The following is an 18859-nucleotide window of genomic DNA, read 5'->3' as shown; positions in this document are numbered from 1 at the left end:
CTTGTGATCACACATGACACAAGTTTTCTGGTGGAGTTTCATGACCGTGCTTCCTCTTGTACCCATGATCCCAAAATTCTAGGGCCATCTTTCTTCTCATATCAACAACATTGTTTGGACCAATTTTGAATGGAGACATCCCCATCATTAACAACTCAACCATTTTTATCACGTAAATCCCAGAATCAAACCTGCAAATTGGTAAAAAGAAAATTCAACAGAAAAAATTGAGGAGAAAAGAAAAACGCAGCATACAATGTTATTGAATCTTAACAAACTCACGTGTTATTCTGAAAAGGAGTTTCAACCCATGAGAACGTAAAATCCTCGCATTCGGGAGCATAATGTTTACGTTTTTCATGGAAGCCCAAATAATCCAAAATGAAAGGAAGAATTCTGCAATATTTTTTCACGTGTCCTTCAACATCTTCGTTATTGGGACTATTAAATGAATCATAGATATAGATAATATTTTTATCTATATGTAAAACTCCTAAGCTCCAATGATCTAAATAAATCCCCCTTCCTTGTGGAATAAGAAATGGCATGAAACAAAGTCAACTTCAAACCATGACTTTCCAAATTTCAATATTTTTCCCAAAATGAAATCAATAATAGTCTTCATTTTGGGACATGGATGCTTTATCCTTTTGTGTTGATCATTCTTTTTTACATCTGAAATAATCTTCCTTAAATGAGCTTCATCACAACTAATTAGGGTCATGTAGTGATCAAAAACACAACTTGTTGTAGTACACTTCCGAAATGAAGGATAAAAAGTATGAGACAATGCCTTCTTTCGCAAATAGTAAAAAGATATATCAATATGCTGCAAAAAATAATATGGAAAAAAGCATAAAATATATAATACAAATATAACATGAGAAAATTGAAAATGTAAACAATCTTAAGTATGCACAATATAATAATAAATGCTAGATAGTATAAAATCTTACATCATTTGTAGAGTCCAAGAACTTTACTTAGCTAGTTAGATCGTAGTAGCAATAGTAATAGTTGTAGTATTTTTATGACTGTGGATTTTGGTTCAGACCGAGATTTAGTTGGACACTCGTAGTAACACTTGTAGATTTTATGAGTTTAACCTATAGTTTAAGAATATTAATTGTAACCTAAGGTTTAATTAATATGACTGATTATGAAGGTGATGTTTATTATAATATAAGGTTTAGATAAACCCAATAAGGAAATGACACTTGTCATGTGTATGTTTAATGAATAATTAAGTATTTTGAGGAATAAATTTAATAAGAGTAATATTTGAATATCCTAGGGTCTGCCAGCAGCTTTGAAATCGTTAGAGGACTTAGTCAAGGTTGTTTACTCAATTCAAATTAGGCTGAAAAAGTGCAATTACGTGTATAATATTTCAGCGTATGCCGATATATCGCAGCACTAGGGGGCGATATATCGCCATACGAGGATACGAAAAACACGTAACTTCGCACGGTCACCTCGACGAGCCTCGAGCATATTAGCCCAGGCGATATATCGCCTACTAGGTGTAAGGAACGCCCTAGACTAATACTTACAAAACATTCGCATAACATAGTTTATAAAAGAATACCATTCATTATCAAAGTCTCAGGGAGACTTGTTTAAAACCATGCAAGTTGGCGCCATAAGTTTTAAAATAAAACATAGATTTTTATGCAAAGTTCAAAGAAACCAAAAATTTAAATAACTGAGTCCCACTGATAATTAGGAAAGTCTCTTAAAAACAAAGCATAATTTAAATGGCGTTCTACGTTGATCATTTTTCCGTCCATAGGATTACCCCACGTCATACACCCCATGATGAAAGAACTCCTCACGTCACCACGCGTGCCATAAAGAAATCCTATTTGCTACCTGGAAGGAAAGTAAGGGGGGTGAGCTAAAAGCCCAGTAAGGAAGTACAAACAAATAAGCAAGTAAGAATACAACAAAAACAAACACTAACGTTCATCTAAAACATCATGGTATATCATAACATAATCGTAACATATCATCATATCATAACATAATCGTAACATATCATCATATCATAACATAATCGTGACATATCGTCATATCACAAACATACAGCATACATGATGAGCATGGATCGCTAGTTGTCCATGTCACCCTATGAGGTAAACAGGAGATCACTGGTCCTTGAATAACCTCGGCGCGTCCGCCCTAGGAGTTACGTCTCAATGTCCTTAGTAACTCGTTCGATGTATCTGACATCGCAATCTGTTTGATGTATCTAACATCGTAATCTGTTTGATGTATCTAACATCGTAACTGGTTTGATGTATCTAACATCCATACACATATCACATTCAACATATCATCACGTTATGGCATTCATAGTTCATAACAATTCATTCATACAATAGTCTTACCATTCATAGCATAAAATCATAGAATCTATCTAACTTCCTTACCTCAGGTCCAAGCTAAGAATTTTCACAATCTTTCAACGAGCCTATATCATAATCAAAATAACACTTCTTAGGTTCATAAAATTACTATTTTGCCCTTTCACACAACTCATGTGTGCATGGGCCACGCACACGTAATAACCGTTACACAAAACATGCAATTATCGCCATAAAAGAATAATGCTCGTTTTACCCATTTTACTAGCATGATCGTTTTATAAAAACCACATAGTTGAATAATAAACATAATTTTGGACGTAAAAATGGAGTTGCATGTAACATGCATACGTGGGAACATTGCGTAATAAAGACGTTTTCAAAACGATAATTCTACATTTCTTACTTTTATTATTTTAAAATCAATAGACATATTACATGCTTTATTTTTCTTAAAATTTCTAAGTTGATTAAATTTCTCAAAACTTTATTTTATTTTATAAAATAATTTGATTTAGCTTATAAATAAAATATGTGACAAATTTCATTCATTAATCACAAATTACAAAGAATTAACCAAAAAGCTTGGATTTAATTAAAATGCCTATTTTAATATGTTTCTTTAGAAAAATAAATTTTATCATTGTGTTACATAAATGAGGTGAGAAAAATATATTTTTAAGTGTGGAAAAATATATTTTTATTTAAATTATTTAAGACTTAGTTTTATGTAACAAAATCCATATGTGACAATTAAATAACAATTTTTAACCTTTTTAAAACAAACTTTCAGCCACCATTTATTTTCTTCAAAAATCACAAATAAATAGAATCTAAATATTTTTCTCAATCAAAATAAAGGAAAAATCATAACTTATCAAAATATGCATTCATACCATTAAAAATACCATTTTTCAATATTACCATAACTTAGGAAAAATAATTTATTCCAAAAACTCATCAAATTCATTTTAGTGAAACTCACTTCATATTTTCTTACAAAAATTCCAGCAACTATTTTTATCATTAAAAATCACCATATTCAATTTAAAAGCTCATATTTTCTAAAAAATCAATAAAAATTCTGTAGGTAATTATTTGAGTAAAATATCATTTTAATGGGACTTAAAATCCCCTTTTTAATTTCATAAAATTAACATAACATCACGGACATTACTTATGCATGCAAATCATCTTTTTATCAACTTTTACCCAATTATTTACAAAAAATCAGCAAGCTTAATTCCTCATGAAACTCATCTTTTATCCCAAAAATTTCACATAAAATCATACATGTCCAAAATCTCATCATACTCTTATTATATACATGATTCTAATATTACTAACATATTCACATAAAATCTTATAAAACCAATTTTCTATTCCATTGAATCTACACATGAAATCCAACAACAATAACCATGGCAATAGCATACATAAATTCATAACACCATATCTCATGAACATGCCTTTACAAAAACCCTAACATAATTCTTATCATATTTCTAAAATCATCATTTACCATTTTACATAAATCAAAGATTACAAAGATAACCATAGCAATATAAACACAACATATATCCCCATTATAAACCCTATCAAATCCATTCCCTCAATCATACCCATGAACCCTTTTTAAACAAATCATATTCTCAAAATATACAAATCGTAATCATCAATCCTACAAAAATCAACCATTAGCATCACCATCAAAACCTCAAAGACAAACCCATCAAAACCAATATATAGGCTAAGAAAGACCATTACCTCTCTTGATTGTAAAATCAAGAACACTTTAGCAAGAAAACCTTGTCACCTATAGAGGATTTCCAAACACCATATACCCAAAGAAAGAAACCACAAAATTAACCTTAGATTAGAGAAGAGGAGAGGATCCAAATGCACATATGTGAAACACTAGTTGATAGATTCTTACCTAGGGTTCGAAACCCTCTTCTTCTTCTCCTTCTCTTTCTTTTCTTCTTCTTCTTCTCTAGAAAAATATGGCAGCCCTTGCTTTCTCTCTCTCTAGCTCGCCTCCCTCTCTCTCCATCTCCTCTCTAGGTCACGGCCAAATGGCCTAATCTCTTCTTAATCCCCTTTTTACATTCTCATTCCCATAAAGCCACTATCAAGAGGAAATGGTAAGTTTCCTTTCTTCCCCATTTTCCTTTAATTCTTTTCATTTTTCTTTTATTATAATAGATATAAAATAATAAAGGGTGATCACATTCCTATCCCAACATAGCTAGTGCCTTTCAAATTTTGATTTTATTACCTAAAAAAAAACAATCCTTTTCCCACTACACACCACACACTACACGTCCACACTACTTGCCATTTCCTTTATTTTTATTTTATTTTTCTTTAATTCCCTACTTATTAAAATAAACTACCCAAAAATATCATAAATGACAATTATAAAATGTGTAGAAAATCAACACATGTGCACCTTATTACCATGTACTAGCACACACTAAAACACTAGAGTGCATCACTATCTACCATGCACATTAGTGCATTCAACCATAACTCACATAATTACCTCAATTGTCACATTTATTTAAAATGTAACACTAATAGTAAAATAACACATGTTACACACTATTCACTTATTAAATTAATTAACCAAACAAACAATTAACAAATTTAAATTCCAAAGATTATACCAAACAATTCTAACAATTAAATAAAATAATAAACAATCAAATAAAACAAATAATCAACTAACTAAAATAACAACACTTAAATAAAAAAATTCATCACACTTAACATTTAAATAAAATAAATCACAAAATTTAAATAATCTAAAAAAAAATAATTTGGTGCACTACACTAGGGGTGATATATCAGCTCGTGTGCATGATTTTTGAATGCTTTTGAAACCAAGCTTAATTTATTCTTTAACCTCTTGATAAGTCCAGCATATTTCTGACCGAGTCTTCAGCCTCTGCTGAACGATTATTCAAATATTTTTCAATTAAAAAGCCATTATTTTATTCAAGTTAAATGACGATCTTTTCATTCTTGAACTCTATAAATAGGACCTAGTACCCAGCCATTTATTCATTCATCAAGCTAAGTTCAGAGTCTGCAACCTGCTAGGTTATTTTAGAGTGATAAACACTTGGGTTGGGGTTACAAGCTTTATCCTTATAATCTTAATAAACACCCGAGAAGTAAGGTTCATAGTATATTTCGATTCGAGGTGTAGTTCGGTTATAGAAGCATTTGAGGTATTCCTTCTTCTAGTTCCTTTCTGTGTTATTCTTATAGTTTTTCTACTCAAAATCCTAACTCATATTCTCTATTCTTGGTTAGGAATCTAAGATCTTAAACGTAAGATTGTTCTTGGTAAGTATCTTTCGATGGTTTAGTTCGTTCATTTCATCCCTTTTCTTTAGTATACTCACCTTTCTATTTTGGTTTTTAGGAGTGTTCCAAAGTCCCGGTACTGTTCTCATATCCCGGTATATTGGTAAGGAAAATAGGATAGGATTTTATATGTTATATGTTATCTTATGTTATGATATGTGTATTTTATGATATGTATATAGAATATGTTTTCAGTCGCTTGGGCACATGGCTTCCTTAGATAAGCAAGCCCCGAGAATCTATGATCGGGCATATGACTTGTTAAGATAACAAGCCCCAAGAATGGATGATTGGGCATATGACTTGTTTAAATAAGGAAGCCCCAAGAATTTATATTGGGCACATGACTTGCTTAGCTAGCAAGCCCCACAAATTTATGGGCATATGACTTGCTTAGTTAAACGAGCCCCATGTAATATGATGGCCATTGTAGTAAATATGACATATGTTTATGATACGCTGATGGTATATGTTTATGACATGTTTTTAGCATATGATATGAATTTTATGTATATGATTTATGTTGTTAGATTTTCCTTGCTGGGCATTAGGCTCATTCCTTTATGTTTATATGTGCAGGAAATTAGCTATGGCGGCGGGAAAGGTTCTTGGCAGCTTGGGGATGTGTATTGAGGCAGGGTGGAATCGATGGACTGAGCGTTCGATTAGAGGATGAAGTCTTTAAGTCTTTAAATCATATTGCTATGTATTTTTCCGCACTTAGTTTTGTAATCGATTTATTTAGATCATGTTATGTTTTATTTTTAAAACAATGGGATCCCATATCCTAAACGCATTTTTATGTATTCAAACCTTTTCTTTATATAATAAAGTTATGATGTTCTCGCATGTACGTTTTTTTATGAATAATATAGTAGTTATTAATTGTCCAAGGTCTAGAATAGTTGGGTCGTTACATCATTACTGATGAGACCTTCTGCATCACACAAATCAAAGAACCACTTTTTATTGTCAATTTCTATTCCTCCCAATAATAAAGGTGATTTTAATTTGGCATGAAATGCAGCATATGGAGATGATTTATTTCTACAAAATCAACAAACATTTATAAAAAGATATAAAGAAAATAAAAAAAAAATTGAGAAAAAAAACAAACGCAATTCATTTACCTTTTCTTATTCATACCATGAGTGTACCACTCCAAGAAGAACGAAGTTGCTTCTGAATCAAGCATAACTTCATATTCACTCTCAAATTGAAATCGGCCTAAGAAATGACAAGTATTCTTTGCCTCTCTAGAGTTTACAGAAGAACAAAGCAATTCACTTGGTTCCACAATAGTTGTCATAGATGTTGGTGAAGCCATGATTGCACTTGAATCATCATGATCACTTTTCATTTGCTTAACTTCTTTTTCTTTTTTTTGTTCTTCTGTTCGTCTCAAGTTCTTTGAAATATTTTCTTCCTTTTGATAGAATTTTTCATTGACAACCTACATATGAAAAAAATTAGCAACTACAATTAAAATAAAAAAAAATTAATACATGTTTATGCAAGTATAATCAAATTCAAAGTTTATACTTGTGGGGCACTTTTTAGAATTGACAGAGAAGGAGGAATGCATTTCGGATTGCTAGGAACGATCTCGCCAGTTGATAAATCACTTATGAATACTTTCAAAGCCTTTTGTGTAGAAGGTTTTTTAATTTTCTCTAAAATTTTAGAAATATTTGGTGGTTGCTTGCCCTATATGCTCCTCTTATTATAATTTTCTCTTTGTTCAATAGGGGCATTGCTTGCCAAATATATGCATTCCTACAAATAATAAAAGATGAAAATTAAAAACATGATAATTAAATGAAATTTAACGCAAAACTTTATTGAAAAATAGATAATATTTTAAATTTGTACCTTTGATTGAGGAACACATTCAAGACTACTTAGAAGTATTTCACCACTTAACAAATCTTTTATGCATGCTTGCAAATCCTCTTGCGCAGATAACTTTCTTGTTTTCTCTGAAACTTTGGAATCTTGCACATATTGCAATCGTTTTTTGCTTCTCTCTTTCACTTGTTCTCCTTCTTCACGTATGCATTTCTTTAAATCATCTTGTTTCACAAATTTCTTAATTAGTTGTTCATAATCTTCTATTTGTTTCTTCATGGCATCTATATCTTTTGTTCTCTCATCAATTTGTGCCATGCATATGTTAATCTGACCAATTCCATTTTTAATTTCAACAATATCTTTTTTGATTTCAACGTTCTCCTCTTTGAGCTCCTAGGAAAAAAAACATAGGTGATAGAACAAATTAGAAAAAAAGTAAACAAAATATACTAAAATATAAACCGCAAGTCCTAAACAAAAATGAAAAAAAAAAAAAACAACATACATCATTAAATTAGGAAAAAATAGTAGATAATATAAAAATACCTTCAATATTGAAATAATTTCTTCATCAATTGAGCTACTTTTTGTATTCTTACTCATCATTGAGGGGGGATTGTTTGCATCCATGTATATTCCTCTTTCAAGAATTACTGTGTTAGAAAACATACCATTAAGGTGTAATGAATCTTTTTCCGCACTAGATGGAGACAAACAAACATAATCAACCTATATACATAAAAATAAGAAACCAATAAACAAACACAAATTGTTAACAGTACAACAATTGAAATTAATTGAAGAACAATGTTAAATATATATATATATATATATGAATATGTACTTATGATTTTTGGAAAACTTTAGACCAAATTGATCGAAGATTATTCACCTTAGTTGACTTCCAATTTAAAATTCTAGGGATTTTTGTACTTACACAAGCACCAAACAAAGATCCCAAGGATGGAATAACCTCATAACCCCACACTTGGAAAGCCACAGGGAAGCCGCACAACTCATAGTTCTTTTTTTGCAAATCCAAAACACTTGAAATACTCCCAATAGTTTCATTGAATGAACGACGACCCCATGGATAATTCTCAAACTTTTGTTCATCATCAACCAATTTCAGAACAAAATCATCAACAAACCTATCACCTCTTTTACTTTCTAAATTTTTTTTTCACAATATGTACTTTAGCTATCTTAATGGCATCTTCGTCATCTATTTTTGAAGACATGAGAAGGTTTTTCAAGTCATTTCTTGAGATTTATTATTTCTCGGAGAAGTATTTTTCCATTAATCTATTGGGTTGAACACTATCATCAACATCAGTAGGAAGCTGGGAACAATTTAGACCAGTTATTAGAGCAAATTCTTCAATTCAAAACTTTGCTTTTTTCCCTCCAAAGTGCATTTGGATGTCTTGTCTACTAGAGCTACCCTCCTCATGAAGTATTAGAGAATGAACAATCATGGAACAAACTTTTAGGTTACTATCAATATCGAAGAGAAATCCCAAGCATGAATCCTTTAACTTTTCAAATTGAGCATCAGTTAGAGAATTCTCAATACAACGGAAATTGAGTTGATGATCTTGAAAATTAACTTTCATTTAATTCTTAGCAAAAATCAGCTTATTTGGACTTAAATTCTGCACATAAAAATGAAAAAAAAAATGAAAACAAATAATTAAATCCAAAACATTATCTTCTTTTTTTCAAAACAAAAAAAGAAACATAAATAAACAATGAAAAATTACCTTGAAAACATTCAATTTTTTATGATAATAACCCGATTTCCTATTCTTCTTCATGATACGAGCTTTCTTTGCCATATCTTACATAAAAAAACAAACAAAAATATAAACAACATGTTTTTAAAATAACACTTCCGGCTTTAAGTATATATAAAAAAAAGAATAAACAAAACACATAATATTAAAGACATTTTCATACATTTAATCATGGAATTTAATGCCCTATTAATATAATAATATTGAATCAAAATTCGTATATTCTCAGGAATATACAAACTGCAATTTAGTTAAGACATTTTGTCAAACACTTACAAGGCATGTGTAATGCACCAAAAAAAAAATTTCTTTTAGTTTATTAAAATTTTGTGATTTATTTTATTTAAGTGTTAAGTGTGATGAATTGTTTTATTTAAATATTGTTTATTTTATTTAGTTGTTGTTGTTTTATTTGATTGTTTGATATTTTATTTAATTGTTAGAATTGTGGATAGAATATTTTTTTTTAAATTACTTGTTAAATGATATATATTTATTTTTATTTTAAAATGTGATTATGTGAGATTTGGTTTAATGCATTAAGGTGCATGGTAGGTAGTGATGCACCCTAGTGATTGAGTATGTGCATGTGCATGGTTGCATGGTGTGCATGCAATAGTTTTCTACACATTAATTTCCTTTTATTGGTTTATTTATTTTTATTTTATTAAGGGATTTAAAAGGAAAATAAAAGGAAAGGTAAATAAAGAGGCTTGTGTTCACACAAGAAAAATATTGGGAAACAAATGGTGAGAAATGATAGAATTGTCATTTTTTTTTTAATTCCCGTAACCTTAGACCCAACCTCAGTAAAATAGGTATAAAATGGGCTGTGGATATCCAATTTAGACACAACTTATACCGTTAGAAAGCTAATAAAATTATCTACATTTTCTGTGAATATCATTTTTCCTAAAACGTAACAGAAAAGGGTCAAAACCCAGTCCCAAGTCTCAGCACCCTAGAGTTACGAGAATAGCATTATTTCATTTATTAGCCATGGACAGCCAAGGAAGACAAGAGAGGAATTAGTGTGCTGTCAATGATAAAATGGATTGATTGGCTGAGTATAATTTTTAATTGAATTATATTTTGATTTAGGGAAAATAAAGGAAAATGATTATTACATTTTCCTTAGCTAGGTTTTGAAGATTGAGGCATTTAAATAGAAAATAAGAAAGAGGTTGAAGGCTCATTTGGGATGGAGGGCTGCCAAATTATAGAGAGAAGAGAGAGAGAGAGAGAGAGAGGGCGTGACCTAGAGAGAGAAGAAGAAGAAAAAAAATAGTTCAAGCTAGGGTAAGGTTTTTGGTTGTTTTCCTTATGATTAATTTAGTATTTTGATTGGGTTGTCTCTAACCTTGTTCATCTTCTTCTCCATCTTGATTATTAAAAATATACAACCCCTAGGGTTTGAGCAATGAGGTTATTGGATTCTTGATTGGATTGGATTCTTGATTTTCTATCAAGAAGAGGTATTGAAATCCCTCCCTAAATTTTGTGATTTTTGGTTTTGATGGATAGATTATTAAAGGGATTATGGTTAAAGGGGATTTATGTTTTAGGTAAGAAAAAAAAAATGGGTACTTTGTGTTCTTGATATCTTGATGATAATAAGTTGTTTGATTTGCATGAAGGGTATTATGGTTTGATGTATAAAAGGGTTTTGATGTTGATTTTCTATGTATAATGATTAGTGGTAATTATGAATGCAAATATGGGGTTTCGGCCTAGGCATACCTAAGGATCATCTTGATATTTTGTTTGATGTTATATGATTTTCAATATATTAGATCCATGTTTTAGGACCTATGTAATTTGGGTAAAATGATAATTGGAAATCTTGCTATTTGGATCTATGAAATTTTGATAGGATGCATGTGATATTGTGAATGAATAAATTTTAAGATGCATGAAAATAATGATAGAAACACATGTTAGGTTAATATAAAGGCATATGTGAATATGGTGTTTATGAATTAATGTATGTTATTGTTATTGTTAGTGTTTTGTTGGATTTCATGTGTAGATTCAATGGAATAGAAAAAAATGGGATTTTATAAGATTGCATGTGAATATGTTAGTAATATTCTTAGGATTATGTATATAATAAGAGTATGATGAGATTTTGGACATGTATGATTTTATGTGAAATTTTTGGGATAAAATATGAATTTCATGAGAAATTAAGCTTGCTGATTTTTGTAAGTAATTGGGTAAAAATTTGAAAAAAAAATGATTTGCATGCATAAGTAATGTCCTTGATGTTATGTTAATTTTTTGGAATTAAAAAGGGTATTTTAAGTCCCAATAACATGATATTTTACTCAAATAAATACCTACATAATTTTTATTGAATTTTTAGAAAAATAGGAGTTTTTAAATTGAATATAGTGATTTTTAAAGATAAAAATGGTTGCTGAAATTTTTGTAAAAAAATGTGAAGTGTGTTTCACTAAAATGAATTTGATGAGTTTTTGAAACAAAATTATTATCCTAAGTTATGGTAATATTAAAAATTGTATTTTAATATGGTATGAATGCATATTTTGATAAGCTATGATTTTTCTTTATTTTGATTGAGAAAAATATTTAGATTCAATTTATTTGTGATTTTTAAAGAAATTAAATAGTGGCTGAAAATTTGGTTTAAATGATTAAGAATGATTATTTAATTGTCACATATGGATTTATGTTACATAAAACTAAGTCTTATATAATTTAAATAAAATATATTTTTCCCACACTTAAAGATATATTTTTCTCACATCATTTATGTAACACAATTGACCAATGTTAAAATTTATTTTTCTAAAGAAACATATTAATCATAGGTATTTTAATTAATTCCAAGATTTTTGTTACTTCTTTGTAATTTGAGAATAATAAAGGAAATTGTCACATTTTTTTAAAGCTAAATCAAATTATTTTATAAAATAAAATAATGTTTTGAGAAATTTAATCAACCTAGAAATTTTAAGAAAAATAAAGCATGTTATATGTCTATTAATTTTAAAACGATAAAAGTAAGAAATGTAGAATTATCGTTTTTAAAACGTCTCAATTACGCAATGTTCCCACGTATGTATGTTACATGCAAATCCACTTTTACGTCCAAAATTATGTTTATTATTCAACAATGTGGTTTTTATAGAAAGATCATGCATGTAAAATAGGTGAAAATGAGCATTTTTCTTTTATGGCTTTATGTGTAGTTAAGAATAATTGCATGTTATGTGCAAATATTATTATGTGTGCATGGCCCATGCACACATGAGTTGTATGGAAGGGCAAAATAGTAATTTTATGAACCTAAGAAATGTTGTTTTGGTTATGGTATAGGCTCGTTGAGAGGTTGTGAAATTTCTTAGCTCGGACCTGAGGTAAGGAAGTTAGATAGATTCTATGATTTTATGCTATGAATGGTAAGACTGTTGTATGAATGAATTGTTATGAATTATGAATGTCATAATGTGATGAAATGTTGAATATGATATGTGTATGGATGTTAGATACATCAAACAAATTATGATGTTAGATACATCAAACGAGTTACTATAGATAAAGACGTAACTCCTAGGGCGGACGCGCCGAGGTTATTCAAGGACCAGAGACTCTTGTTTACCTCATAGGGTGACATGGAAAACTAGCGAGCCATGCTCATCATGTATGTTGTATGAATATGATAGGGTGACATGGACAACTAGCGAGCCATGCTCATCATGTATGCTGTATGAATGTGATATGATGATATGTAACGATTACGTTATGATATGCTATGATGATATGTTATGATTACGTTATGATATGCAATGATGATTTGTTACAATTACGTTATGATGTGCTATGATGATATGTTACGATTACGTTATGATATGCAATGATGATATGTTACGATTACGTTATGATGTGCTATGATGATTTGTTACGATAATGTTATGATATGCCATGATGTGTTAGATGAACGTTAGTGTTCGTATTTGTTGTATCCTTACTTGCTTATTGTTTGTACTTCCTTACTGTGCTTTTAGCTCACCCTCTTACTTTCCCTACCAGGTAGCAAATAGGATTTCTCTATGGCACACGTGGTGACGTGAGGAGTTCTATCGTCGTAGGGTGTATGACGTGGGGTATCCTATGGACGGAATAAATGATCACTTTAGGACGCCAATTTAAATATGTTATGTTTTAAGAGACTTTCTAAATTATCAGTGGGACTTAATTATTTAATATTGTTTCTTTTCAACTTTGCATAAAAACTCATATTTTCTTTTTAAGCTAATGGGCCCAACTTGCATTGTTTTAAGCAAGTCCCCACTGAGACCTTTATAAAAAGTGGTTTTCTTTATGGACCAACGATATGTGAATGTTTTAATAAGTACTAGTCCAGGGCGTTCTTTACAGCATGAAAATCAATTCAACCAAAGAATAAAAAAATCCTTATTCTTAATACTATACAATTGAATTTTAGTTGAAGCATTTTGTCAAACAGATACAATGCATGATAATGAACTAAATCAAACCATTAAAATAATCATTATTGGATGCATGGATAAGTTAACTGAAACAATGAATATATATATATACAACGAAAAAAATACAGAATATATTTTACAGTTAGTTGCATCTGTTAACATTGTTAAATTTTAATTTTCAGTTAAACTTGCAAAAAAACACAAAATAAATTTGCAAGGAAATATTGAAAATACCTTGTTAGAAGCTCAACTTCAGCTTAAATTCCTCTAGTTAAGACTAATAACTACGAATATGGATGATAAAAAAAAAGAATGGTTGTCCTCATAAATGGAGGGTCGAACCAAGGCTATAAATGAAATGTTGAAAATGGAGAAGAAGATAATGAGTTTAGAGCTAAGAATGATTTGTGAAAACAATGAAGTTGGGATAGGAAAACATACATGTTGAAATAGCACTTGAAAATATAAAAAAAAATTACAAATACGTACGTGTTTATAATACAGTTTGGGCATATGAAGAATGAGCCGCGTGTATTTGATCTAATCATCGCGTCGCGGTGCGCAGTAAAAAGAAAGGCTAGAGCCGCGGCGCACAGGTGGCTTAAAAATAAAGCAATTTTATGTAGCTGTGCGCCGCGACTCGGAAATATATGGGTCGCGGCGCACAGTGAACACATATAACAAAATATATAATTTATTTTTTTTGCCAATCACAACTTGGGGTCTAAATTTTGAACCAATGAAAAAATATGTTTTAAATTTTAAGCCTAGTATTTTAAATTTAAAGGGTGTTGGTTTAAATTTTAAACGTAATGGTTAAAGAGACTATGTTTATGATATAAGCCTAAATGATTATAACTTAAACTTTGAGGATTAAATTTGGATGCCATTTAAGTATAGGGGTTTAAATTTTAAGGCAAGTGGTTAAAATTTCAAGCCTCGTGGTTTAAATTTCAAACCTAGGGGTTTAAAGATACAAGATTTATAATTTAAGCTTAAAAGGATAAAAAATTGTAAATTGTGGTTTAAATTTGATGCCATTTAAGCTTTGATATTTAAATTTATAAATTGTTGTCTAAATTTTAAACCATTAGGTTCATATTTTAAGCCATTGAAGACTTGTGGTTTAAATTTTCAGGCAAGTGGTTTAAATTTTAAGCCTTGTGGTATACATTTAAATCTTAGTGGTTTAAATTTAAAATATTGTGGTTTAAGTAGTCTTGATTTATAATTAAGGCTTAATGGATAAAAATTTATAAATTGTGGTTTAAATTTGATGTCATTTAGCCTTGGGGTTCAAAATTTGATGTCATTTGGTTTGTGGTTTAAATTTTTAGGCAAGTGGTTTAAATTTTTAGGCAAGTGGTTTAAATTTAAAGCTTAGTGGTTTTAAATTTAAAAGATTGTGGTTTAAAGAGACTTGAATTATAAATAGAGCTTAATGGATAAAAATTTATAAATTGTGATTTAAATTTGGTGCCATTTAGCCTTGCGGTTCAAAATTTGATGCCATTTGGTTTATGGTTTAAATTTTTAGGCAAGTAGTTTAAATTTAAAGCTTAGGGGTTTAAATTTAAAGCTCACTGGTTTAAATTTAAATCATTGTGGTTTAAAGAAACTTGGATTATGAGAAGAGCTTAATGAATAAAAATTTGATACCATTTAGCCTTGTGGTTCAAAATTTGATGCCATTTGGTTTGTGGTTTAAATTGTTGACTATTACTATTCTTTCAAAGGAATATGTTTCTCAAAGGAAGAATATATGATATATGTTTCTTCCATCCTAAAATCTTCTATATGAATTGCAATTTATATAATTATATGAAACTTGCTTTGCTTCATTGAAATGGGTTTTGATTACAAAGGAAAGAAATGTCAAATATCCACTTTCGATGTCGTTTTCAAATGAATCTTCATGTGAAGAAGATGAGCTCATCATCTTCATGTGAAGAGCTCCCTTTAGCCAAATGACTTCAGCAATAAGGGGAGAAACAACTCCTTTGAACACTTCTTTAGCAGCCTCAATCAGCTCACCATCTTCATTCCTTGTTATCCAACCTATACTGAAACAGCCAACATAATCAAACAAAGCAGCATCAACATTGATTTTGATTCTTCCTTGTCCTGCTTTAGTCGAATGCACCAAATCCTGAGATTCACTGACACTACCAAACAGATCCATCTCAATCTTGTCTTGGGCAGTTTTCCAATGATCAAAATAAGCTCTAGCCGAAGCCACTATCTCCTCTGCTGTCATTCTTTTCTCCATCCACACCACTTCTTTTCTAGCTTTCCAAAACATCCAACAAACCATGCCAATCAAGCAAGAGTTATCCAAGTTGGCCCAAAAAATAGTTGATAAAGCAACAGTAGATTGAAAAGATTAGCTTTCCAACTTATAGTGTAGCCATTTAGTTGAAATACAAAACCAGTTTGAAATCTTCTTGAGTCTAAATCCATTGCATAGTCAGATTCAACAAAGCCAATCACACTTGATGCATCAGTTTGGGAACCGTATACTAAACTTGTAGTAGAATAACCCTTCAAATATCTCATTAGCCACTTGACAGCTTTAAAAATGCTCAATTCTTGGATTACTCATAAATCTGCTAAGAATACTAACCCCATGACATAGGTCTGGCCGAGTGCATACCATGAGGTACATGATACTTCCAACCATGCTGGTATAAGGAATTAGAGCTGTAAATATGGGCCGGGCTTTCTAGCACGGCACGAAACCGGCACGAGCACGACACGGCACGAAAAAATATGGGCCTGGGCCAGGCACGACACGAATTGAAATTTGGCACGGCACGGCACGACAAGCCCGAAGGCACGACACGAAAGCACGAACAAACTAGCCCGAAAGCACGACACGATAAAAAACCTGATATTTTGATATTAATAATCATAAAAAAAAATTATTTGTCAATTATTAATAAATTAAAATGATAATAGAAGTCTTATTTTTCTCAATGTTTATATTTTTATAATTATATTAATTTATTTTAAGATTTGTGAGTTAAATTTAGCATTTATTAGTAGGTATTAAAATTCTAATAATTATCTTTGATATGATTTTGTGTAAAATATTGTTAAAAAGTATATAAAAATATCTAAAATTATGATTTAAACAAACAAATGTATTTGGTTTGGTGGTTAGTCCATTGATGGTTAAGGTGGAGGTAGAGGGTTCAATTCTCCATCCTTACATTTTTTGCCAAAAATAAAGTGGGCCTAAAAGTGGGTCCAAATTTGGGCCTGAATATAGAAAGTGGGCTGGCCCGACTTCGGCCCGGCCCGAATTTACCGGAGGCACGAAAATGTGGGCCGGGCCGGCCCACATTTACAGCTCTATAAGGAATCCTTTTCATATAGACTATATCAGCTTTAGGGATAGGAACTTGAGAAACAAGAAGTTTGAATTGTTGCCCAATAGGTGTACTTACAGCCTTAACATTAGAAAAACCAAACCTCTTCAGTACTTTTGAGATATACCCTTCTTGAGATAGCTTAAGCTTCATGTGATGCCTATCCCTAATTATTTCTATTCCTAATATTTTCTTAGCTGAACTGAGGTCTTTCATTTCAAATTCTCTATTCAACAACTTCTTTACTTTGTCTATTTCCCCAAGATTCTTGCTGGCAATTAACATATCATCTACATACAAGAGTAGATAAACAATAGCCTTTGAATTGCTTCTTCCACTTGTTTTGAAAATGGCCTTTTAAATTTAAAGGTTAATGATATATATTTTAACCCTTGTTGTTTAAAGACACTTGATTTAAATAATAGATTTAAAATTTTTGATTGGCAAGATTTCTTTAATAAATAAAATTTGTCTTGTGAAAAAAAAAACTAAAAACCTCGCCCTACACTTAACATTTCACTTGTGCTTGTTCTCTTGCTAATTAATACAAACAAAGCATGAGACAAACTAAAAAAACACAAACAAAAAAAAACCTAAATGAACAAAAAGGTCCTGTAAAATAAGTTTTGAGCATATGATGCGGCATAATTAACGAGTTGAACAATGAACTAGTATGGGGGTTGCGGCGGATGTTGAGGATATGGTGGTTGGGAATCAAATGGTGGGAAAAGTGTTGGCTGCTGAAAGAAGATAGGGTCTTGTTGATTTTGGTCCCAGCACCCAAGCAAAGAGTTGACATGACTAGTGTGATCCGCATCATATTGACTGCGTTGGGCATAGTACTGCATCAAATGCGAATTTTGTCGATATATATAATCATTTTGTTGAATGATATGGGAGTTTTGTTGAGCCAAGAACTGCATATATGGATCTATAGGGGGAGTGATACGAAGATGTGCATCCTCTGCCATAGGTTCAACCTCTTCTTCTTCATTCTCCTCTGGTATGGCACCTGCTAAATTAGCTCTTGTTATCCGTTTAGCAGTTTGTTCACCATATGCATTCACCATAGCAGTAGTAATAGTAGGAAGAGGCTTAACATGAAGGTCATATGTCCATGTTGGAGCGCCAGCTTCTTCACACAACAATGTAACAGTGGTTGCATGTCCCAAACCTCCTGTTGTGCCTCCCCGTCCAAAACGTTTGAGGCTACTATTAATCACTTTGCCGATGTCAATTGTGTACCCCTCCATAATGGCATAAACAAGTAGTACATGCTTGGTAGTAATAGAGGATACATGAGAAACTGGAAGAAGATTTGCACACACACAAAATAAGTCCAACCAGTGGCTTCTTTTGTCATATCTGCTTTCATCAAATGTTGAGGTTGGCCATTAGACATAACCCAGTGAGAGCCTGGTTTACACAAACGATTTATCACTGCACCAAAATCAATTTGTCCTTCTATAAATTTATCATACTGGTCTTCTTCAGGATTTAAGGTAACCAAATTGAAAATACCATTTATAGTCTTAATATCAAAAGGCACCCATTGTCGTCTTCCTCCATAAGGTGCATGAACTAAAGTCTGCCACCCCCTCTGCTCAATATTAACAAGAATATTA

The sequence above is a fragment of the Humulus lupulus genome, chromosome 2 (assembly GCF_963169125.1).
Source record: "Humulus lupulus chromosome 2, drHumLupu1.1, whole genome shotgun sequence".
Taxonomy (NCBI): domain Eukaryota; kingdom Viridiplantae; phylum Streptophyta; class Magnoliopsida; order Rosales; family Cannabaceae; genus Humulus; species Humulus lupulus.
The sequence above is the reverse complement of the archived record's forward strand: the minus strand, read 5'-3'. Positions refer to the sequence as shown.